The 27,029-nt window shown below is 35.2% G+C and overlaps 1 long non-coding RNA gene across 1 annotated transcript in view; it reads right to left on the bottom strand.

Annotated features, from left to right (window-relative positions):
- The window catches only part of LOC146437920 (uncharacterized), a 185,904-nt gene that overhangs the window by 27,529 nt on the left and 131,346 nt on the right, over positions 1-27,029 (bottom strand). Inside the window, exon 3 of the long non-coding RNA XR_014851993.1 lies at positions 10,971-11,222. This is a non-coding gene — a long non-coding RNA (uncharacterized LOC146437920). The remainder of the gene's footprint in view (positions 1-10,970; positions 11,223-27,029) is intronic.

The raw sequence follows: 27,029 nt of genomic DNA, 5'->3' as shown, positions 1-27,029 counted from the left end.
CAGTGTGCTTGATGTTTACTGAATCCACCAAATTAAGGAATGAGAGAGGATGGTAAATTAAATGTTTTAAAAGCCCATTTCTTCCCCTTCTTTCTCTGCCTTCAGATGCTGTGAGCATTAGAACTGGTAACACCTGCACCCACTTCAGGCCAGAAATTATCTGTGGTTCCACTATTATTTGCTGTTCGAAAGGACTGGCAAAGAGTACTTTTTTTTTCTGACTCAAAGTGGGCAAAAGGTGGACATGATCTGGTTTTCAGACCAGATGACAAGCTTAGTGCCCAGGGCTAGTGATCAATAATGCAGAAGTTACATAGCCCATGTATGTTTTCCTTTATGGTCCTGCTCTCTGGGCTGTTATTTTTCAAAACTACAAAACATGCAAGACCATCATGATGCTCTGGGGAAAACCATCAGTGGGTAATGACAACAATTTGGTGAGGTTCAAGGAATAAACATGCTAGGTGATGCTTATATGACTGAGGAAATTTCCTTTAATGCATAGCTAATCAAAGCCAGTCTTATAAGGGATGGTGAAGTTACATGGCTTTAGTGCCACTAGCACAAAAAAATTAACCTTATTGAATGTGGTCTTGTTCATCATAATGAGCTTCATCTAATTCCATTCTTCACAAACCTTCATTTATCTAACTTACAAAGAATATGTTAAACAAAAGCACTTCACAATATTAGTGCAATTTACAGCAAATGCACTAGAGAAAATTACCTAATACAATTTTCTAAATCATTTACTATTATGAACTAGGAACTAAATGAGAAAATTGCATTTTATGATTTGTAGGCTATTGAAAAAAAACTCCCCACCTGAATTCACACAATCTGCATTACTTTGATTCTCTCTCAGTGGTGAAGCAGAGAACCAGAAATAATACTCTATGAATTAAACTGAAAAAATTAGTTAAATCCCTCTGAATCCCACTTCCCACCCCGGTTTGGTTTATTTCCAAAGCAAATAGAAGACAGGAGTGATGAAACAATGTCTCATTTTTTCAAAAGCAGAACATACATGTGGATCTACATTTGGAGATATCATTAGCATTTTTGTTATTTGTCTGATGTTTGTTCAAAATGCCACAAATGTGATTGAGTCAACTCCCCTCCACCCCAAAATATTAATATAAACTTTTCAGAAATTCAAGCAGATGCATAAAAAGAACTTTTTAACACCTTCAAAAAAAACTATTTTTTTTTTCCAGAAGGTAGTCTTCGGAGATCTACTAAAAAATCTTTTATAAATAGATTTTTTTATTCTGTAGAAATGTAATTTTTAATTTTAAAAGAACAATTATTAATATAAAACTCACAGTGAACATTTTTACGCTATCCAAGCAGTCTTTAAAATATTGCAACTACTGAAGAGTAAACTTTGTTTTGAGGTAAAGATATGAGAAATTCAGTCCACTTATAATTTACATTTTGACATAAGTCTGTAATCTGTAGTGTCTAATATACAGGTCTTCTATCTTAATATAATACTATTTTTTCTTAAGGCCAGGAAAGAGTTTCTGTTCAATAATCACAAAAGGGCAAAAGATATTTCCAGGAATTTAAGGATTACACAAAAAGCAAAATTAAAAGTTTTCTTCTCTCAAATGCTTTAGGAAAAAGTAAGTTTCTGTAAGTTGCATTCGAGATAATAATAAATTTTTTATCATCTTTTTTCTTCCCTTGTCTGTTTTTCTGCTTTTGCAGCATAAAATTTAGTAGGGTTTAATTTGTTAAATGAGATGATGGACAAATTTAGCTATAAAACGTCAAATAAGTGCTTAATTCAGAATCCACTCTATACACCAACAGGAACAAAGGTCACATCAACATAAGCTACTGTGTTAACAACAATCTCTTACAGTCATCACACTTTTTTTAATTTTGGAAGTTCCAGAAAGCAAATTTATGAAATTGTGTGGGCTTATTTTTTATCTGACAGTATTTGATCAAACAGAGTAGAGCCGAATTGCTAATTTTTATCTCAGACTATGAACCTGAAACATTTTATAGATAACTCTTATGACATTTACTTACACAGCACTGACTATTTTCCCTCTCTTAAAGACCCCTAAAGGTCTTTAAGAACTTTAGAGTGTCAGCAAAATTGAAAAACACTACAGTAGCTGTATCTCAGCTAAAGAAAACAGATATGCTAGTTTAGGAATTACAGAACTCTCTAGAAAGGTTGGTACTGAAAAGAACAAGGCAAAATGGTCTAATGGAATTCTATATATCAGTTCAAGAGAAAATAGAGGCCACTGAACTTCTTTTTTTCCTAAAATAAGCCCTATTGAGAAAAAAAACAGTTACTAAATCTCACTACTTTGGGCAACAAAGATAACAAAGAAATACTGCAGACTTCACCTTTTCCTGGATGGCAAGTTTAACAGTTCCACAGTTAGATTTCCAATCTTTTTTATAGGATCTGAATCCCATAGAAATGTTAAATCTCTCCAGGGATTTGGAAAACTTGTATATAAATTGTGGAATGAAAATGAAGTGCCCTAAGTATGCAGCTATAACAAACATTACTGATTACACATGGCAAGCATTGTAGCAGTCTGATCCAGCAGGAAACATACCCATCAAATTCACATGGGACTGCACGTGGGATTTATGTCAAAACACAGTGGAACTGCTGAAACCATGCTAGTCACTCTAAGCTTTCTCAAGTAGCATCTTCCTGGAAATATAGGACAATAATAAGAAAAAGTATGTGAGTAATACAACTTCCTGTTGCTATAGCAATTAGTAATATCAATAGCAATCCATTAAACATTTGCTAAAAAATCTTTACACAACAAAAATCAAATTGCTTCATTGTTCCTCCCTGTCCTAAACCCCTAAATACTGAAGGTGGAAATATAAAGTAGCCATCAGAAGAGGATCTCTCCAAGAAGTCTGATACAAGCAATATTAAATTTGAGATAAAATTAAAACTTAAAAACTCTAGAGCTTAAAAGAACAGTCAATGGTGAAAATAAATTATAATACTTCATATGTTTTACTGTCTATGAATAAGAGAAAAAAAATTTATGATAGCACTTTTAGTAAGGTAGTAACAGCATGGAAAGTGTGTAAAATTCTGAGATATACATTTAACAAAAAAAACAGAAAGGAAAGCAACATTGTGAAAATGAGTTGAACATTACAACTTATTTTTTTAAAACTCTAGGGGAAATTGGCATGCAATTGTACTGTTTATCTGCATACATTTTTTCCTGAACCATTTTACTTTTACTTTGGCCCTTAATTTTTATACCGATTTTTTTAAAACTCTTATAAAGTATGTATTTAAACACTTTCATTTTCATTTTAAACATATAGAAATTGCCACATTAATCACTCTAAGTTTTAAAAGGGAATTAACAAGGTAGCTAAAGCACTAATTATGGCTATTTCCCTCTAATAAAAAATAATATTTCCCACATGTGGAATATACTCCTTCCAAGAACCTCAATACTTTAAGTTCCCTGAGGGTCAAACTTTGCAGAGATGTTAAAGTTGGGCTACATTACATCATATAAAATATACATTAAAAAATCTGGCATCTACTGCATGCCCAAGTGTATACAGTATGGGCTGCAGTAAAGAGCAGCAAATAGGTCTCTAAAAGATGACAGATGTCTCCAATCTGCTGTGTCATAAATTCCTTTCCTCTGGTGTTCCCAGAAGGTTGCCCTGGTTCTACCTACAAACTTCCCAGGCCCCATACTGTAAAACCTCTGGCAAGGATATTTGCATTGAACTGGGGAATGCCTTGAACAGCTTGTGACCTGCAGGGACTGAATAGCTTTTGCTGAAGAAAGCTGGAGAGCAGAAGGAGGTTGTCAATATTTGCAACCTTCAACCTCTGCAACTGAAAGAGTTTTTTGTCAAAATACAGTGCAAAATCACATCACACAGAATTTTATAATCAAGAAATTTATGAACAAGAAATTTATAATCAGTATTCAAACCTCACTGATTTAAAAATGAATTACTGTGTGTTGGAGGGAAGCCTTTAGTCGAAATCCACCAGGGAAGAGATGCATTTTATTTTTGCAAAAACACTACCAACTGTTTGAATCACAGTCAGAGCTTCTGGGCTTCAAAAATGTAAGGACAAATTAGTTTGTTTTTTACCTCTCCTGAGGAACATATTATTACAAAATCTCTCCTAGACCAGTACAGCCAAACATGAGACCAAATGTTATAATTTGACTGTTATAATCTATTACAGTGTATTGGCAACAGCTGCCCTTTTTTATCTTTTCCATGAGACCAATGGTATACAAACACCAATGCCAATCAAAACACCAAATACCAGTTCTACATCAACTCTATAATGTCAAATTCAAAAGTAGTGTATCTCTCTTAATGCTAATGAAGTGGTTTAGCCTTCTAAAAATTTTTGAGATGTAGACTAATTGGTGTCTAAACTTCAAAACTGTATTAACATTAGTTGTTTCCCTTACTAGTAATTGAGTTTAAGCATAGACTTTAAACAATCTTATTCTTCTACTTGGTAAGTATAACTAATTTGAGCATATGGCCCTGTGATCTAGAAGTCATTGGGGAAAGTCTATTATCTCTTTTTCTGAATGTTAAAGCTATTTTTTTCCTCTGTGTTTCAGGCAAATTGTGCTAAAAAAGCAGCAGATCATCTTGAAGTTCAAGCCACATTGTTATAATTTCATTTTTAGCCAGTTCATTGTCATGCTCCATCTCTCTATAAAATTCTTTGACTACCCATATTCAACTATAATAATTTGAAACTGCTTTCATCTGCAGCATCAATATCAATGCAAGCAGCTTAAATATACATATGCTAAAAAGCTTTCAGTGCAATTCTGGAGGGAAAATTTTAAGGTGATTTGAAGGTCTCTAAAAGGAAAAATGCATGTAGAAACACACAGTTAATGATGAAAAATAAAGTTTCTATTCTTTCCTGTACATTTCCTCTTGAAATTTCCAGAAACTTTGTCATTTTACATTGTGCTGAAGTAAATATCACAGCTGAAATTCCCATTCAAAAATCTAAGTATCCAGAAGTTCAGTCTCCCTGAATGGTTCTTACTGCTGATTCAGATATCTGCAATTCCAAAGAAGTGTCTCATATACTCCATGCTAATGGAACAACAGTCACCTGTGTCTTAACTCTTAAAAAAATTTCTTTCAGTGTTCAACTTAATTCAAAATAATTCCTTACGATCAAATTCATGAAGTATTTTCACAGCCTAAAACAGCAATTTCTTGCATTTGGTTTTTCACTGGAATGCACACAAACCACATACTCAGATTTCAGAAAAAATTAAACAATTCTTGCTCCAGAAGCACAACAGTTTTTTTTTAACAAGGTGGTGCAAACCCTGCATGAATCAGTACTTTCTGGTTCAGCAGAGTTTGGTACTAACTCAGTTTCCCCGTGTTGATGCCTATTATATTTCCAATTCTGAGGGTTCATTTGCTTCTACATCAGCATGAGGAACTCAATTCTGTGGGATATTAACCCAGGCTAAATGCCGAGATTTCCATTACATGCGCAGAAAACATAAACCTGATTTCCAGTTTTGTGGTACTTCAGCAAGACCTGCAAATATTTCACTACACTTTTCACCAAAGCCTTAACATCAAAATGAAATGTTATTATGGGATAATATTATGACTTCATTGCTTTTCCAGAACATAAATACAATAACATTTATATACTGAAAAGACATTGTGATAAATTCTAAGCACATAAATGTATATTGGGTACATATATCAAGTGTCATATAATTTATATAAAACTATTTTAATTAAAACTTGTCAAATGCATGAGTAAAACATATTTTGTAATTAAGACTAGAGCATTTTCAAGAATTCAGCTTCTTTGTTTCTCAAAATCCAAATACAACAAAGTGCTACAAGGCAAGAATGGAGCCTAGCAGTGAAACTACTATTGATTTCCTCAGAACTACTCACATGTTTAAAGATAAGCATGTGCTTAAGTGTTTTGCTGGGTCACAGCCCAACTGGCCAAACGTGCCACCATTAATCATGTTATGAAAGCAATTACTACAGGTTTAGCTTCATTAACTTGGAATCGGAGAAAAGTCAAGATTGGATAGGAGACATTCAGTAGCCATGCCAAGGACATCCACACCATGCACTTCCTCCTCTGTGTACATCCCCCTAACCCAGCAAGAACACAGTTATTTTAAGTTTTAATGTACGTCCTAATTATCAGCAGGGAAACAAAACTGCAGGTCAGACTTGAAGTGGCAATATGTTACCTCAGTGGTTACCTTGCTTTTATGGACAATGTTGAAAGAGCCACATGATAAAGAATGATACAGTTCTGGATCACCTTAGTGGCTAGTTTTATGCCCAATCTAATAAAACCACCAAAATTTGTGAGGACTATTCCTTGGTCTTCATAGCCTACATATGTAAAAATCATTATTTGTATATATGACAATTGATTAAAATAAAATCAAGCTGTCTTGCTCTTAGTTAGATGATTTCACAATTTATTTCAGATCCTAAAAAATAGTTTTAGATAGTCTATATTTCTGAAGGAGACAATTTTTAGACTGTAAAATGACATCAACTCATTGAAGTCTGAATGGAATTTTATTTTCCTCTAAAAATAACCTCAAAACTTTTGAATACACTTCGAAAAATATCCAAATACACACATAAAAACACCAGAAAGGAGAAAATAATTCCTGTAGAGAAAAATTAGAGATTTGCATAGTTGTGCAAAGGATTCATATAGAACAGAAGCTTGTTCAACCCGTAACATAACTGCAAAATTTCATATATTTATGCCCACACTTCATTGCCTTGACAAATCATAGCTTTTGACATTGAGTCCACTCATTGAAATTATATTTTAGCACTGTTATAGAGAGGGGGAAGAAATGTTATTAGACAATCACTGTACTGCCTTCCTAAGGGAATAACTATGAACATTTTTTTTACCTCATATATATTCATCAGCTGTAAATTACAATAATTTTTCAGCATTGACAATGGAACATTTGATCATGATCAATAACAATAATGGTCTCTCAAGCAACATTAGAAAGACATGAACTTTGCTGATGTTAACGCTCCTATCACATTCAATTAACACTAAGTGCCACCACATCCAGATTCCCAGAGTGAGAAAAAGGTCTAGAATGAGATGTATAAATGCAGACTTGACAATTGTGCAGTCAGTGCAATAAATGAGGAAAGGTGCACACTTTAATCTGTGATTCAGCACAGGCCATTGGTGGGGAAGAAGGCATTAAGCCAGCTGATAGGGAGTTAAAGGCCACAAATTAGGCACATGCAGGAGGGCAACACTATTTCCAGCAATTTCAAACCTGAAGCATGCCCTTGCAGTAAAAAACCTTCATGGCTGAGAGAAAGAGCAAGAGGTGCTGACAAGCAGCAGTAAGTTTGTTCACAAATATATAAAAGCATTTAAATAAAGAAGTTGACTGGAAAGTGGTAACTCTGGATTCCTGTCCCTGTCCCCAGAGTGTTTAAGTTTTAGCAGCTGGGTTAAAAATGATCCAACAAACAAAAAAATACAAACAAAAATCCTACAAATATTTTTGAAGCAGAGACTAGAAACCCAGGATTTCCTTCCACCAGGCAGCATTTTTATGTCCCGACTCCTTATGACTCTAATCAAAAATCAGATTAAAATCAAAATATTTTCTTTCAACACCCAAAATAGACTGAAGAGTTTAAAATACTTTATAAAGGAGGGAAGTGAAGAAACTACTGAGAAATTAAGGTTAGTTTATTTACACTGAGATTGGGACTGGAAGTCTTGTTAGAAATATCTGCCTGTATTCATTTGTTTTGATCTTTTTTCTTCCCTTCACCCCCTTACTAAGAACACTATCTCCTGCATGTCCCACATCTCCAGTTGATACCACAGAGGCAACACTGATCTAATGAAGATTTCATTGTTAGAAAGTTTAGGGGGATTCTCTAGAAATCCCAACAAGTCTCAGTCTCCCTCGGCACAAACCCACTTAACCCAAACACATTCAGGAAAAGGTTCTGACCTTCCCACTCTCTCCCACTCTCCTCTGGATCTGCAGTAGTTACACCACGACCAGCTGGGATCTTCCATGCTTGGCTAATCTTTGCTCCTCAAGCCCCTCACCAACTGGCCAACACTTCCCCATGAACACCTCCATTCACCTCCACTCCACATGAATTTATATGTGCATACGTTAATAAACTAAATTTGTATAAATATCTACAAGAGATTTCTATTACTGTGCCATGATGGATGACTGGCTCGGTTGATTAAGATCAGACATGCTAGCAACATCAATCACTTCAGAAGGCAACTGGCCTGGGTAGATTGACCTGCAGAATATATTTCCAAGGGGTACTTTAAAATGGCACAGCACCAAACAGGGGAGCTCAAGTAGGTAGTTCCCCTGGCTTTCACAGAGCAGCACAATCCCTCTGCTTCTCACAGTAAGGTGAAGTGTAGAATAGCATAATGCTGAGCTTCTGCTGAAGAGCCCAATAATAATAAAAAATTGTTATTTGTGACATGATGACATAACAAAAGCTCAACTCTACAAACCAAGATAAAAACACATGGGAAATTTCCGTGAAGATTTATATTCTGAAATGGTAGATGTATGTTCAGCAGGAAAATGAGAAACCTAAGGGGGGAAAAAAGAGTTCTGTAATCAAATGACTTAGCATACGAACAATCAAACTCACCCATTCTGCAGGAAAAAAATTAAAAATACCCATGAAATTTCGTCTTATGTTGCCAAGAAAGATTAATATAAACTAAAATTCACTTCAGAAGTACTCCTTTTGCTCAGTTAGTTCCAAACTGACTGTTCATATGCTGGGACTACTATGCTAAAAAGGATTAAAGAACTTGAAGTACTTTGAAGGAGAAGTACATGTGATTTTTCTGAGTAGTCAGATATATGGGTTCTTTCCAGGAATAGACATGTTTATTCCATTTTCTTGGCTAAAATCCAGCTTTCAATAGTGACAATGTTCTCCTCCAGAGTTTTAAAATTCTTCTGTCATGCCTAGTCTGTCCTACCACTGAGTGAGAAATTTCTGCATTTTAATACCTGAAATCTCTTTCTTCTACCACATATATTAAGTAGAGAAATTAATCAGGTTCTGTAAAACTGTTACATGGAGCAATTATTCAGTGCAGCATTTCTGAAAGGACCATAGATCTACCTCACACCTACTGCCCTTCACTCCTTTTCCAAGATACTTTGCCCTACAAAATATGTTCCCATTGCAGAATAAATCCACAAAGACTGGAGCCAAGGGAAGAAACTGTGGTGACCTCAAGACATAGAAGGAAAAAAAAAAAAGCTAACAAAATCCACCAAGAAAACAAATTCCAAAGTCTGAGAAGGAATATATAATTCTGGAGAATGCTTCTGTTGTCAAGAAAGATACCAAGATATTTGATGCACTTCTCTTACCGACACGTTTTTGAAGAAAGCAGATGGAAATATAAAAAGCCATTGGCTTGTTTATGTGCCACTGGCCTGCCAGATAGCTGGGCATAGCCTCAGTCATACTGAATTAAATCTTAATTCAGTACCCTCTCTGCCATCAAACGCCTTCAAAATGCAAAGGTCAAAACCACCTAAAATGACAAAGAGGTTTTCATATTAAAGAAATCAGTAAATTGTTGCAATGATTCTTCAAATCTGTTAGAATTCCACCTGTCAGAGGTCAAGAGCACATGGCTGATGCACCCAGTCACATGGTTTAGTTTTAGGTTGTGCTGTGAGGAGCAGGAAGCTGGACTCAACAATCCTTATGGGTTCCTTCCAATTTGAGATATTCTGTGATTCTAGAAACACTCTGGATACATTTTTACCTTCATCATTTTAACCGTTTCCTAATAAACTGTTTTAGAATCAATTTGCTTCTGATGTTATTTTCAACATTATTATATATTGGCTCATGTCAGATACTGTTGAATCAACATCAGATTGAAAATCCATCATTGAAATGATCAATAATATTTAAACTATTTACTTGCCAGTGAAATTTGGATAGCAGTGTAGTTGAGCTCCTTCTGATTCTAAATTACAGGAGTGTACCTGGGGCTTCTTGATGCTGACAGAGCATAAATACTCACTCTGAAAGGAATCTAGTTGTTCAGTTTGACAGGTACTTGTAGGTGATGCCATTCAAACAGAAGGAAAAAATAATGTTCATGATATGATCTTGATAGATGGTGATGTGATTAGGATAAAAAAGGAAAAAAAGTATCTTGGAAGGAAAAAATATCCTTAAAGGCTACTAAAAAAAATGCTTTTATCACTGCATAAACTCATTCATTTAAACACTAATTTTATAGGGTGCTTTTATAAAAAGGTACTCTATTAATACTTCTGGTGAATTTGAATTTTACTCCAATTTTTCTTATATTAACTCTAGTTGGCAGGACTCCATAAACTACAAAATATTATCAAGTAATAGTTATTTTTATATTATAAAATAAAGATTTAAGTCATCAAAGAAGAAAATTTTAGAGCATGAGTTTCAGTTTATACAATATATCTTCATAAAAACTTCCAGTAAAAGACATAGATTATAAAGCCCCACTATTTGTAATAGATACTTTTATGTAAAATGCAAAACTCAGAGCCTATTTGATTTATTAACCTCTTGGAACTACTATTAATGCCGAAATAAAATAATTTTGTTTACTATCACCATACATCAATCTGTTACAATATTGTACCTGACGAAATTCAAGTCATTGTCATAAAACTTCCATTACGTTAGAAATTTATTAGCAATGATTGACTGAATAAAAAGTAACTCAATATTTAGCAAACAACATAATTTACTTTAAAGTACATTGAAAATGTGACATCACCTTAAAGACTAGTGTTACTTTCCTTTATCTCTCATAGCTGATTATAGGAAATAAACCCCAGACAAGCAAAGCTAGTGGTTTTATATATACTTACACATTTAGGGCTACTGGATACTTTTTAACTCTTCTCATCAGAAGATGGATTGGCAGACTGGGAAAGTAAGAAGCAAACATCTTCTGACTTCTGATGTACAATCTGCATTTCTTTTCGCCCCTGTTCTCAGATTGTCTTCAGTTCCCTCCAGTTTGGCAGATGAATCATGTATTTTTAAGATAACTGGTTTGATTTTCAAGTCCACAAGTAGTAGCATCTGATAATCTTTTCCAAAACTTCATTTGATGTAGGCTAGGGGGGAAAAAAAGCAGTTAAAATTGGTCAAATTAGACCCTGGATACTTCATGGCCTTTATCTGAAAGGCTGAGAAAGACACAGCAGTCTGTCTCTGGGTAAGGACAGCCAAAAGGACATTACCCAGCTCTCACACAGCACCAGCTCTCAACCAGCTTTTGCCAGGTTTGGTTTTGGGCTCTTTTTAAGCCACTGCACCTCTAGTTGTCTATCTGACCACACAGTGGACTCAGACTGTTCTTTCTTAAGAGTCACAAAGTCTCTTTTGCACAAGTTTGCTCTCATTCTTCTTGAAATGGGTCACCAAACTTATACCCAGTATCAAGCTCATTAGTATTTGAATCCAAGCTTTTTAATGCTGAGTGCATAGAGAGGATCAAATTTCCACATCAAATTTTAGATAAAACGACTTTTTAGTTAAAAAGTAACAAAAACAAAAACACCACCCCTCACCTCCATTAGTCTTTCTGTAGAAGTATTTCTACCTCCTAGTATTTCTGTGAAAGTTAAAAATGAACCTTAAGGAAGAGGTGTTTGTTGTCCAGTTGGTTGGGTTTTGGGGAGAGAAGGTTGAAGTTCTCTGTAGTGATTGCTGTGGTTACATTTTCCTCTGCAGTGAACTGTCTTTCTGAAAACAGAGTTCCTTACTTTCATTCTTCATCCTGGATGCTCAGATTAGCTAAGCTAAAATATGTATTTCACCTTATAAAACGCAAAGTATTTCCTGAAACTTTGTAATTACAAAGAAATGTCATTAGCTTTACCCTTTCTATGAAATAATACTGAAGCATTAGGAAATAGTGGAAAAAACAAAGAATAATTGTTGTAAACAAATGCTACGGGATTTTGAATTAAAAATTGATTGATTCCAAAGACTTTATACAGAACTTGGTCTGGGTATGTAAATATGAGAAGGAGAATATTTTTACAGTTGTCAAATTTTCAGCAATGTAGTCTTGGAATGATGATGTATTCTGCTTTTTTAAAAATATGGGGAGAAGCAAAAAGAAAAATAAAACCAGATATGCCTCTTCTAAGACGATTTCAGATATTTCAAAAAGGAAATACGTGTCATTTCGAATCTATAAATTAAGAATTTAATTTTTAATAAGGGAAAGGACTAGCCAAAACACAGAGGCATCCAGAACTCCTGCCCAGGCATACTCAAAAAACTGTGCTCTTTGAGCTGGACTAGATGATCATTGAAGGTCACTTCCTACTCAGATATTCCATACTGTTCTATTCTCCAAGGAATTCAGTAAAGTCATGCTGTGCCCGACCATAAAAAGTAAATATCCCTCTTTGTATCAAACACTCAATTTATCCAAACTAAGAGCATTTGAAACACCACCTGATTTCAATTGCTACTTCTTCTAAGTCTAGGGTAAAGTACCAACAATTTCTGCCATTCAAGTTAAAATGACATCTAAGTCTATGAAATTTAATTTAATCAAACATCTCTGAAATGTGACAAGTTCTTTGAGGGCTTTCAGTTTCTTTTCAAACACCCATTGTCTATACAATGATATACAAAAATAAATTTGACAACAGTCAAATTTAGCATGCTTAATGAAACAACTTTTATTTTTTCAACTGGGAATATTCAGATTTTAGTTAGCCCTGGCTTTATAAAATCACTTCGAAAAAAAAAAAAAATTATACATTTTGTATGTCATCAATAAGTAACCACTAGTTAGGACTCATATTTTTTTTAGGATAAAATTAAGTTGCCATCTACCACACGCTGGCCTTTTTTAGCTTCCATAAATAATTTAAAAAGTGTAATAGAAAGGTTGTAAAATTAAAAATACATACCATCATTTTTCACAAAATCCATTCCTATAATTTCAGATTTCTAAGGTGAGACTTTAATTTTCAACTGTGCCTTAATTATTCTATGGAACTAAATTAGCTGAAAATCCTCCACTGTAATTCCATACAATAAGATGCAACATATTACAACCACAGTGTAGAATTACTGTTAACCCTTTTAATAGGCCCATATGAAAAGAACAAAGGCTAAAAATGTCACTTACTTTAGGAGAGATGCCATTGCTAGATGTACGACGTTGGACAAGCTGTCAGAATAAGATAAATGGAGCTCAGTTGTACCATTAACCTGTGACATTTTTGACAGTGCAAGGCTGTGCACTGGGAGAAAAGCAGAATATGTATCTTTTGATTTTTTTCCTCTTGGTTAGTAATAGAACTAAGAAAAAAGATGTAAGGGTGTAATATAAGGAAAAAAAAAAAGACAGAGCACCACTTTTTTCCAGCTCTCAGAAATGGAAGAGTTTAAATAGAGAGCCATGTCTTCAGGATTTATGCAAATATATTCCAGATAACATATAGAAAAGGAAATTATACTAAGTAAATTAAGTAAGTCGTATTAAAATTTAGAACACCATAACTAATCTTTCATAAATTTTGACATCTTACGAACAACAAATTATAATTTCCATACTTCCTGATTGATTTGTAATTCTCTCAAACTAACTTTAAGTAACCAGGAGAAAAAGGAATACAGTATTATTAAATGATAATCAATATATATAAGGAAACAATCATTATGTTAGACTCTATTTTTAGCATTATAAATTCTAGCAGTTTTTCCTTAAGAATCTGCGGTCTTACTGAAAACCCAAAAATCACTTCTTCAAGTTTTTACAATTATTTTACAGTTAATACATGCTAAGAAACAGGGAGATACATTCTGAAAAAATATTTTAGACAGTTCATAGCATACAGAGAGTAATAGTGTATTTTATTCTCAAGTTCCTTGAAGAGTCTAATCCCATGGAGTAAAATAATTGTTGCTAGAAATGAAATAGCAAAAAATATGCACTGTCATAAATAGTACCTTGGGAAAGGAAAATCTAAGGATTGAGTGGCTGAGTTACCGTGAGCTGAGGTGCTGTGAGGAGAGGTAGTGAGCCAAGTCACCCCAACTCAGTGAGCAGAAAAAGCAGTCTTGGAAAGGAGAGTAGCAGCCACTCTGAACACTGAAAATCTTGATGGACTAACCAGAGTGTAAAGCAATAGGAGGGTGTGCAAACTCACTATTTGAGCTATCAGCCCTTTGAAAAACAAGCAAACAATGAAAATTCTCACAGCAAATCCCTTTCCTTAAGTGTACAAGCCTGCAACTACATTCTGTGCCTCCAAAATACTACTGAGTAAAAACATAAAGTGTTCTTAAGTACTTTACAGAAATCATTAATTCAATCTCACACATTCAAATCTGCCATAAGTCTTGTGGAATAAATCTGGAGGCTGTCTGGCACTAAAACCCATGTAATCAGACTTCTTTCATTTAATTTTAGTACTACATCACACAGTTTTGAAGCTGAAATACCTTTCACACCAGACTTAAAACTAAATCAAATTTTTATTCTATCCTTAAAAATAAGAATCCAGGCTAGGTCCAAAGAGATATGGAGAATTTTACAGATTTTGTCTGCATCTAAACCAGAATATCTTCCAAAACACTATCAGAGATTATTCTGGGAGTTAGGTATTGCCATTTAAAGGCTAATGCAGGCCTTACTAATTATCCTTAATTGTCTACATCACCAGAATATTCTTGGAGGAGTTAGCAAACAAAAGTAGCTTAGAAACAACAGTGAGGGGGGAAAAATTTGGAAAAATAAATTTGGAAACTTAATCCATTCTTTGAACACTGACATCTTCCCTATTTCTATATGGTATAGTGATAAAACAAATTGCCCAGGAAAAGGTACCACAACAGTGCCTAGGTATTCTTTCTTGTAAACAAAACATTCAACATCGGTCCATTTCTGAGTAATGCAAAAGTCCACAATATTGTATTTTAGGAATCACATATTGTCTGTATATTGATATAATGAATAACTTAATCTTATTTAAATACTGAAAAAAAAATATGGCTCCTTTTTCCAGATGATCATCTGACAAACAACTATGCAAATACAAATGATGAGCCTAATTTTTTTCAAGACTTATCCTGACAAACAGAACACTGATCTAGCCTTTTAGATAAGGCTGTCTACATGATCCTGTCTAGAAAGTGTAACTACCTCAAAAATTATCCAGTAATGATAGCTCAGATTGACTTTAATACTGTTCTTTTTCAATCCTAGAATTAAAAATAGTAGTTAAATGAAAATTATTGCAAAGAGAAATTACCAGACATGATTCAGAATGTCCCTGAGTTCTTTTTGCAAAATACAACATAGTTGACTTTTCCACAAGCAACCATCAAACACTAACACAAAAGAAGTTTCCTTTTTCATTGAGAAATTCATCAGGGAGCATTTTTACTGGCCTCAGGGTTTCTCTAAAGGCTGCATTTAATGTGCTTGTTTATCGCATTATACAACACTTATTTTTGATTTTGTCTCTATGAAAATGGGAGCTATTTTTTTCAAGAAATGTTCTTGGATTGACTGGCCACAAAAGAATCTTATATCCCTCTAATCCGCAGAAAAGTCACAAACCATCTAAAACAAAATCCACATTAGTCTTCCTTACTTCAGAAACACGATTTAGAGCACTACTATATTATCACACACCAAGTCATAAATTCTGGCAAGGACTTCATGGGCAATCACTTGCAGAATCATGGCTCTTAGGAGAAACAAATCACATGGGTTACGTGGAAGGAGCAGGACAAACCTATGACTTAAAATGATCTACACGTTTTATGAAAACAGAAAGCACAGTAACATAAATAAAAACTTACCACTGGAAGCTTGAGATCTAGAAGAGTCTTTTTTTTTTTTGAGTCAAATGGTGATTGTAAATTATTTTAGCTTCAAATCAGTGGCTTTCTGGTGGAAAATGGAGGAGATAGGAATTTGAAGGCCATTTTTGAGAAGAGAAGTAAGTGTGGAGAAATTTAACAGTACCTTCTTATGAATATATCTCTTCTGAGCATCCCTCAAATTAATCCAATATCCTTTCTTTCAAGGTTACAAATTATTGCTATGGAAATTAAAATAGTATCATTTTAGAACAACAATACAGTATTGTATCGGCAAAGATCTTCAGACAGGACTGAGTCGCAGGAGCTACAAAATACTTTCATGCAAATACGCTTTGCAACTAAAAAAAGAAAAAAAAAAAAAAGGCACCAACACAGATTAAAGTGAAAGAGCATCTACATCTCATGGATATTTTGAAAATGCTTTTTCTTCCATGAGGTGGAACTAGAGATAGCTGCAAACCCACTGTATTTTAAATCCCTCCATATGGTGCCATTTTTCTACAAACTGACACAGACATCCATGTTCTATCTGAATTTTATTGTTTCATATTCACCCATACAAACAGCAAATATAAAGGGAAAATACTACATCAATGCTTTCACACTGTTTTCCTCCTTATACAAGAGTTTTACCCAAGTGCTTTACATCTTCCTTCTGAAGAAATAGTTTAAAGCATTCTTATCTTTTTCCACTTCATTATCCATTTGACTACATGACCTTTTGTATTCTGGGAAGTAACTGATCATGGTAAAAGTCAGCAGATTAATATTGCAAACAAATGAAAGTCAGCTTTCAAAAGATTAAATATCATTCAACAAGGCATCCTAAAGCGAGGCACCAAAGCAAAGCATATTTTCCTGAATGCTTTGTACATAATGCTATGTTGTGTCAAAGAGGTAAAAATCTCTGAAGTCTTTCAATCTGAAAGCAATTGCCTTTTTTCTTCTACATTCTCCTCTACACTTTAATAGGGGTGGAAAAAATATTTGTCAAGAAACAAGTTACAAATATTGAATGCAGCTCTACTTTATCCTTTTGTGTCATGGTTTATTTTCATCAAAATGTGAAAGCTGGCATGGTACTGAGAAGTTGCAGACTCTTTCTTTAAAAGAAATTATTAAGTTCACCAGATGAGACAGCACTCCTTCCCTCATTGATATTTTTTCCTCACTTAAGTCAGATCTAAACAATGAAATACATCCACTTCTTCCATCCTCAAAAACTAAAAATAATAAACTATGAAAGTGACTTGGCTTTGTCTTCCAGTATAAAGCAGCAGGAACTCATACTGAAAGAAAACCATTTGTTTTCCACTTTACAACTTTCTTCTTTATTTACAAATTATTAGAATAAGTTTTTGAATTATTGTAGGGGGGGAAGTCTATTTTCTTATCCATTAACTTCTTTTAGACTCTAGAATTTTCAGCTATTTTCTAGTGACAAATTAAGGAGGTTAGGTTTAACATATGAAATTAAAATATTGTATCCACCTTTGGCATTTTAGTGCAGGGAAAACACATTTGTTAGAAAGAAAAGTTCAGCAGTACAGCAAACTATCCAAAATACCTGAAAATGATTCATGGAACAATCTGCCAGAAAAACCAGAAACATGTTGTTTAAATTATTCTCATTTGTCCTCCTTGCACATTAAACCAAACATGCTGGAGCTGTTAAAGAACAAGTTGTTGGAAGCCCCCAGGTCTAACTCTGTGTGAGGGTTCACCCCAAGGGGTACAGCCCTGAGCACCCAATAAAATCTTGTATATTGTGTATATATATCTATATATTGTTGCCACAATATCCAGCAGTGCTGTCGAAAGCCATGCAGCAATATTAGCACAACACTGCATCTGGACTGTTTATCTCCCAACTGTGGTTACACCATATCAGTATCCTGGGAAGTAAAAGTGCTACCAGCCCCAGCAGCTCTTTACATTTCATTGGTGAGGATAGACAGGGCTTCAGTAAGGCGTGAGTGTGTTCATTTGCAAAATACAACTCTGTATCAATGTAACATCCCAGCTAATCAATATGAGCTGTGCCAGGTGCTGCTGGCAGCACAGCTTAGCAGTTGCTCTTTACATTAAGCAGTCAAAGGGAGAAACTCATTAACAATCCTGAGCCAGGAAATTAATTGCAGGGCTCCTCTTTTCTAGGTAAGTGCTGTGATCACAGAATCTTGTTCCTCTTTCCACAATCTCCTTTCTGGCACAGGTCTTGAACTATTTCTTCACACCTCTAGCAGAATACATAAGGACACTTGAAGTCACCGCTAATTTGGAGATTGCTCAGAGAGAATCTGGTCAGATCTTTCACTTTATGGGCAAAGACTGCAATTGTTCAACCATTAGAGAAAATATGGGCAGCATGTTAATGTCCCCTTACAAAATCCTCTAGAATATATTACTGGATTTAGATAAAAGGTTGTTATTTAAAGGTTAAGTCTCAGTAAAGAGTCCTATGTTCACATGGGCCAACCTGGGGAAAGACAAGTTTTCTGTCCCTACCATGCCAACAACTTGATTTTACAAGCATGAATGTAGAAAGGACCTCTCAGTAAGAACCAAGTCTGTATCACACAGCTACCATAGCAGGCATTAGCACGAATTGAACAATGACAAAAACAACAAATTATTATTTCCACTTTTAGCAGGCTTGGTCTACTATTTTTTTGTTAAAAATAACATGACTGTCTCTTATGAGGAAAAAATAATTGATGCAAATAATCTGCAGCACTACATTCCATTTTTCTTTACTTAGCAAAGTACTCTAAAAAACAAGGACACACTACCTGCTATAGACCTGGTACTTTTCTATATAAGTGCTTAAATTCTGCTTGCTTGAGGACATGGGGTTGATGCAATCCATTTTATTCACAAGGCCAATGGCACATAAATCCAAGTGCTTGAGTCAGTCCTGCTGTATTTATTCCACCCTCTAAAGACACTAGCTGAACCTGAGCAAACCCTTCACAGAGGTCCTGAGTGATACAGCTCTGCATCATCCTTATCTCTACAGCATCACAAATGTTAAGTAAATTGACAACTTGGTGCTACAGAAAGTGTCTAGTTTTGCTCAACAAAACTTCATCCACTTCAAATTCTCTGTAATTCACACCCTACATACCAGGAGAGTGGTTGGTTTCTCTAGGGCACACTGTTTTCACTAAAAACTTTTAATACAAACACAGGCATTAAGAGAAAATTATTGTGCATTGTCCCAGGTGACTTGTATAGTGATTTATTTCAATTCCTAGTAATTCCATGCTAGAAGATCCAACAGTTAATAGCAGTCACAGAAGGCCCCACCAACTATAAACAAGAAGCAAAGTTAAAACATAAGTCATTTACTTCACCAAATTGATTAAATAAGTGTCTGCAGATGGAAAGTCTGCATATTACTTGAGCTGTAATTTTAACAGTCAAGAATCTCTTGTCCTAGTTAATGTGAACTTTCTAGTAAAAACAGATGGAAAATTCAGACCACTTATCTAGTGTAAAATATCATCTCAGCTTATTTTAGATTTCATTTTTGAAAAATTTGCTGCAGTCTTTCATATTGGCATAGACCAGGACAGTGTAAATGACAGCTGGGAGCATTTGCCTGTGAAAGGAAGACTTTGAGAAGTGTGCTTCAGTTGTGCAAACTCAGTGATAATCCTTTCATAAAGGATTGGCCATACTGCATTGGCCATAGCTGTAATCTACTCATTTGGATAAAAACACTTTTCATCTTCTGGGAGTACATCCTATCCAAAGTGAGATATGATCAGACACCTGCTGAAGCTCCATGAATAATTTTTAACTACAGATACAAGCTGATCCAACAGCTTCACGATATTGCTTCAGGACAAACACAGTTAAGTTAAAATGGTGCTTGTGAAGTTATCTAAATATCAGAACAGGACTACTCATCTTCAGGGATAAGATTGGCTGCTGGTGAGAAAACAAATATAACCAGGATAGACTCTTGGGAAATTCATATTTTAATATATGAATAGACTGGACTATTAAATCTTTAGTTCCCTTTAGGGAAACTTAAACCCATGGCTTGCTTGGTGAATTCAAAAACAACATCATTAGGTTAATGACTAAAGTCCAATAAAAATAAACAGTGAAGTAGAGCTGATGAACTTCTCCTCCTTAAATTCTCATCTAAGTATAGGTCATTTATTCACTCTGATCAAATCTCTTTGGCAAGCCAGATATAGAGTTTTGTCTTTCCATACTTAGAACATGAAGGTTTCTGGAATCAGTCAAGGTCTGAGACACAAATGGATATTGACTACTGCAGAGCATTATGCTCAAAATCTTGTTTATAGGGATAGGAAAAAAGCCAAGAATAAAACATTAGTATAATAACCTAATTCATCATTATTATTGAAATCTTGAGCCTAGCCCAAGATTCATTATGAGTACACATGTAGATATTACCAGAAAAAGAGAAAAAATTCTTCAATTCAAGACATTTTTAACAATAATACAGTTAGAATTATTACAAATTGAATTCTTAGTTTCTAGTTAAGCTCATATTTCCTATGGATCTAAAGGCAAGTGGTATCATTGTGATTTTGGCACTGGAGAATGCTACAGTTACTTATCAGCTGTCAATGGCTTCTTCTGTCTAAAACTCACTTGAGGTAATTTTATACATTTGGTATGGGTTTTTTTACACCTTGCTTTCTCTTCACTGGCCTGAAGCAACACAGGACATTGAACTTTCATAGCTGGTGGGTTTTATGTAGGTCAGACATATTTTATTTGTTCTATTTGTTACCCCTAAACTCAGTTTTGTCCAGTTCCAGGTGTTCATTTCTCTAGCTGACCATAATTAATTAATTTCTGAGGGGTCTGCAGCCCCTGTCCATGCCCAATCTCTCAATCATCCCACAGCAGTGCTCCTCTGCAATTCACTCTGTACCCTTCTAGAGTTTATCCTTCCCCAGACGTCTGCCACCATTCCAGGACTGTACTTCTCTACACTACATCATTCTCTTAGATAAGAAATATCTTGTTTCACATAAAATACTTTCTTTTTCCAGATATCTATAAGACACTATTGCCATACTGTACAAAAAAACCCCCAAATTTTAAAGTAAACAAATTAGCCTCAGACACCTGGTCAATTAGAGAAATAGCTGCCACAGTTAAATTAAGAGCAACAAAGTACAAGGAGATCAGGAGGAGATCAGACAAAGCAAGTCTGACATGCCTCAGTCCTGAAGCCTTCAAACTCAGTGCAAAGTTTGTGGCCAGTTGCAGTGGAGAAATTGCAGTAGAGCATGACAGGGCTGCACAGTGGCAAGAGATTTCTGGCATCCAAAAATGGCAGAAGATTCTGATGATGACTACATTAGCCAAGGTACAAGTTGAGCTAGAGAGCTCATTGGAGACTCTCTGTGTATGTTTGTGACAGAAAGGCATTGAAACAACTGCTGCATAATTATAAGTACAAATTCTTTTAATTTTTAATTAAACAGTAATTTTTGCTTAAATGAAGAATTTTATAAAAGTTGTTATCCTGTGCTCGGTTTTGAGCCCCTCACTACAAGAAGGACATTGAGGGTCTGGAGCATGTCCAGAGAAGGACAATGGAGCTGGGGAAGAGTCTGGACAACAAATCTTATGAGGAGCAGCTGAGGGAGCTGGGATTGCTCAGCCTAGAGGAAAGGAGGCTCAGGGATGACCCTGTCACTCTTTACAAGAGTTTTTAGCCAGGTGGGGGTTGGTCTCTTCCTGCAGGTAACAAATGATAGAACAAGAGGAAATGTCTTAACTTGCACCAGGGTGGTTTTAGATTGGATTTAGGACAAACTTCTTCACCTAAAGGGTTATCAAGCTGGAACAGACTGCCCTGGGAAGCAGTTGAGTCACCAACCCCAGAGGTATTTAAAAGACTTGAAGAGGTGCTGCTTAGGGACAATGTTCAGCAGTGGACTTGGCAGTGTTAGGTTAACAATTGGAGTGAATGATCTCAGTGGTCTTTTCTAATTCACACTACTCCATTATTCTCTCTGTTTCTTCTATTGACAAAAATAAGTTGCTCTTACTTTTTAATTGTTGTTACTATTACCCTCACTGTTTAATAGTTTAATAGCAGTGCCATGCTAGTCCTACATAACATCAAAATCAAGAACCGGCAAAACTGTAGTCTGCTTCATTTTGTACATCAGCAAACTTGCACAGTGTTGCTATCAGGAATGAAAACCTTGCAAACCTTACTTTGTATGTTTTAAAGAATCAACACATATATTAACTCTCAGTAGGAGCTGCGAGTTTCTCTGGATTCAGTTTACTCTCATATTTGATATGATGGGAACATATTTGAACAGAAACCTTTTCTCAGGTGCATTTTCCTCAATGGAACAGCAACTGCCTCAATGTTAGTGGAGAAGGTTAAGGTCTTAAGAAAATAATCTGCTATTTCCTGTGGCTAGCACGGGTCTTTCTCGTGAGAACATTCCGCTGTGTTTTATAAACAAAGATAAAGTTTGGATGTTTTTCAAACAGTGTCTCGAGATTTGGACAGTTCAGGCCTGGCCAATTAGGCCTAGGGGGAGGTTTCTGACTGACCAATGTGGGCGACCTCTGAAAAGTCTATATATATATGGAAATCAAAATAATAAACGCCTTTTCTTGCTACACTGAGAACTTGGGTCCTTTTCTCTGCTAGCAGCTCAACAGCGACAATTTCCTCTTCAAAACACCTAGGTATGATATGGCCTACTGAATTATTCAACCAGAATTATGAGTAGGCTGTTTCTCACCTTCTATTTTCTCCTTTTCATGCATCACTTATTTGCATTTCTTAACATATTAACGTTTGAAGGTGAGATTTTTGAGGCTGAAATCATAGTTCTTTGGTTCAGTAGCTTCTAGCATATACAGATGACACATAAATGAAATGCATTACATTGAAACATGTGTATTAAGAAATAGCTTTTGTCTTTGGAAATGAAATTTTGCTAGATGTTATTTGCATGAACTGTGCTTTGAAGACAGATCAAAGAGGTCATGACAGAGAATAGCAGAGGCTTTTTTACTTATATGAGAAATAAAAGCATTACACATAAACATGTACAGAGTATTACCTACTCCATTAAATACAAAACAGTAGGAGCAGAGTCCTGATACATAAATTCAAACCAATCCTGCATATGCACAGCTATTTCAGTAGCACATCTGTGGGCATGAAAAATAGCTACACAGCTATTTTTAAAATTTGAATTATTTGAAGCATTAGGAGATATCTGCAAAAATACCCCATTGTTTTCTTAAGATCTAAGAGACATTCCTTTGCCTTTTTTATTCAATAAAATGAATAGCAAGAGTAAAACAGGTTGTTTTGGTAAAATTAAGCCAATTTTATTTAGCCATATTTGACCTCTCAAAGAGTCCTACTTCAGAGAATGATTTCAAATGAAATTTTTATTTACTGAACTCATGGAGAAAGTAATCTCTTTTTCCTGGGACACAAATAAAATTTTAAGGCTCAATATGCCTGATCAGAGCTTTATCATATGATATATCAAATTTTCCAGGCACTAAGAGGTGGATTTATTCAATGCTTAAAATTACAATCAAAATCCTTCTCCTTGAAGAAAGAAACATTACTAACTCGAAAACAAAAGCCAATACAAATTAGTGTTGGATCTGTCTTTTAACTGACTTTAAGAGCTCAGAAAAACAGCTGTTGTAGGAAGAGTCAGAAACATATTAATGTTGATGACTAAAGTACTTTGCAGTCCCTATCAGAAGTGCAATGTTATCGTCTGTTTAGTTTTATCAAACCATAATTTAAAAAAAAATTAAAATCCATAGGGTATATATATCTCTCAATGGCAAACAGCAATTTCCATTGCAATCATCAAAGAAGAGACTTAGAGGTGATTTGGTCAGCATGTGAAAGTACTTAATTTAGTAGGGACGAAATTTCTGATTCAAGTAGGTGAAGACATGATAAGGTCTAAAGGTCAGAAATAAACTAAACAAATTAGACTGAAAATGAATTAACAGTGATGATAATGAACAACGAGAACAGTTTATCTAAAGATGTACTTGAACTGTTCATCATCACAGTCTTCAAACTGAGAGGCTCGTTTTCCTTGGCCAGAAGTTAAGAGCAGGATATGAGAATTATTGCAAATCTCTGTGGCCTGCATTGTAGAAGAGGTCAACGAGCATCATTATATTGGTTTCTCCTGAAAACAATCTCTTTACACTTTAATTAAAGCTAAAAAAATATGCCTTCCAGGAACATGCCTTGATGGCTTTGCTACTGAAACATTTTAAGTGTCCTCATTCCTCAAAAAGCATGAAAATTATAACTCTCCTTAAAGATCAGTGTGAGGAGAAGAAAAGAGTTCAAAAGGAGCAAGTTCCAGATGCACATGGGAATTTTTAACCCCCACAGGATGTTCATACAAGTGTCTTCTTACAAAAACAGTTGTCATTACTTCCTAATATAGGAAATCACAAGATCCCCCCCCAAAGCAGAAAACCACAAATGTCAGAAATGGCTGCCATTTTCTAAGATCTGCGGGAAATAAAAAGGAGTGCACAGTACATACCAATACACTTTTAAAGATGTACAAACCGAGAAAATTTCTGGCACTGTGGGACCAAGATTTGCAACTGTTTCACTGCAGGCTGAACAAAACAGCTAAAAAATGTGGAGAAAAATCTCCTCTTGAAAATGAAAACTTATAACTAACCTGGTTCTCTTTCTAACTTGAGAGACACGTCTGCTTAGACATTAAAATTTTTCAACATTTTCAAAACTCAAATTCTCTTAAATTGTAAATTCTTTCGTTTCTGCGCATGACTTTTATTTAAATCTTTTTTCTGTGATTGTACAATGGCAACATGATGGCAATATTTTTTCCATCAGGTAAAAGGTTTTAATGGATAACATTTCAAGAACATGTAGAGAGGCACTACTTAAATATTGGATTTTTGAGCTATTTATGTTATCGCAAATTTCAATACCGAATACAAAATAAATCTCACTTAATCTCAGTTAATGCAGTAAGTGTGTATGGAAAAGTATTTACTAAAATCCTCTTTATGTAACTGTCTTTTCCATCAACTGAATAGCTTTGGTAATGCATCAGCAACATCATCTTGAAAAGTAGCTGGGGGATTTTAATGACCAATATTGATTTTATTTCTAATCTATCACACTGCAAAAGCACAAGCTCATTGTTCAAGAGTCTTCTCTTACCGTCCCAAAAGGAGAGTCGCACATCAGTACACACAGTGTTTGAACTTGCTCTTCTCCATGGTGAGAATGCCACGTTTGTACCTGCTTGAAATGCCAGGCGCAGCTTTGGCTGAAGTCAAAAGGAACTCATTTACAAGAATGAATAAAACACATGCTGTATTGTTGCTTAGTGAAACACAGAGGAATGGAATGGAATAGAATAGAGCTGAGCTATTGTAGGTGGAAGGGACCTACAGTGATCAACTAGTCCTACTGCCTGATCTCTTCAGGAATGACCAAAAGTGAAAGGTGATTATTAAGGGCGCTATCCAAACTCTGCTTAAACACAGAGAGAGCTGTGGGGCATCAACCACCTCCCTAGGAAGCCTGTAGCAGCGTTTGACCACCCTCTCCTAAGAAATGCTTCCTAATGTCCAGTCTAAACTCCTGCTGGTGAAATTTTGAGTCATGCCCACACGTCCTGGCACTGGGCACCAGGGAGAGCAGTTCAGCACCTCCCACTGAAGTCCCCTCCTCAGGAAGCTGCACAGAGCAATGAGGTCACCCCTCAGACTCCTCTTCTGGACGAACCCAGAGTCCTCAGCTGCTCCTCACAGGGCTTCCAGCCCTCACCAGCTCACCTGCCCTCCTCTAGATGCACTAAAGAACCTTCATGCTCTTCCTAAGCTGTGGGGCTCAGAATTCCATGCAGCACTCACCAACACTGAATCCAGCAGGATAATCACCACTTTGGAGCACTGCTGAGGCTGTGATTTGTGGTTATGTATGTAAAAAGATTGCAGCTTTTAAACTGTGGCATGGGAATTGTCTTTATCAATGCCATCAGCACCAACAGAAAATATGTTTGGTCTTAGCCCATTCTAGACAGATTTTGATATGGCTGTTTACACTCCAGGCATCATGTAAATACTGTAAGCATGCCACCGATTTTTATCAATAATACTCTCAGCCAAATTACACACATTGGTAAGCAGCTTTGCTGGAAAAACCAATAAAAATATTTGTATTTTAAAGGAATTTCAAATATTAATCTGAGGCTGTAAATACTTGTTCATAAATAAGTTATAAATAATTAAAGAACATTCTAAAAAATCACAGATATGCAGTATGATGAATCCAGTGTCCTTCATTAAGAATATATTTTTGCTGACTTAATCCTTATGCTAAATACAAATTAATTTTTCACTAATTCATCCAATTACACAATCAGTTTAATATTTATCATTTAAATTGGGTTTACTTTCCACACCCAAACAGATCTAAGGTACACATTAAAAAATCCAGATTCATTTATAATATTCTTCTACCGCAGTACCAATAAAATGGTACCTATTTAAATTTGTTTTAGTAATGACAGGTATCTGAATATTATTTTGAAATTTTAGACAAGTATAATAGTAAGGTTGTGATATTAAGATGTAATATCAAGGTTTTCAAAACCAATTCTCTGTTTACCTCTCACTGAATATAAGAAATAAACAAATAAAGTCAAGTCACTTTAGCTAGCATGTTTGATTGCTAAGAAAAAGAGTCACTCAGAGTCTGAAACAAAATGTAATTATTACTTTTGAACAGTGATTATAACATCCAAAAATAAGAATTATAACTGCAAAACTCACAACTGGCCTTTTGATGTGGGAAAGCAGGCAAGTGACACCCGTTTGTGCCTTACAGCACATTTTTACTGCTCATAATAATAGTACTCCATTGGGCTAAACACCGTGGCACTCAGCTCAGATTCAACAAGTAATTACACACAGTTTTAGTTTTCAGATGATGATATCAAACACATATCAAACACATAATACATGTTTTCCCAAGTGAAATTCTTAGTAGC

Source organism: Lichenostomus cassidix, chromosome 4 (genome assembly GCF_008360975.1).
Source record: "Lichenostomus cassidix isolate B80296 chromosome 4, HeHo_3.0, whole genome shotgun sequence".
Classification (NCBI taxonomy): Eukaryota; Metazoa; Chordata; class Aves; order Passeriformes; family Meliphagidae; genus Lichenostomus; species Lichenostomus cassidix.
The sequence above is the reverse complement of the archived record's forward strand: the minus strand, read 5'-3'. Positions and strand labels throughout refer to the sequence as shown.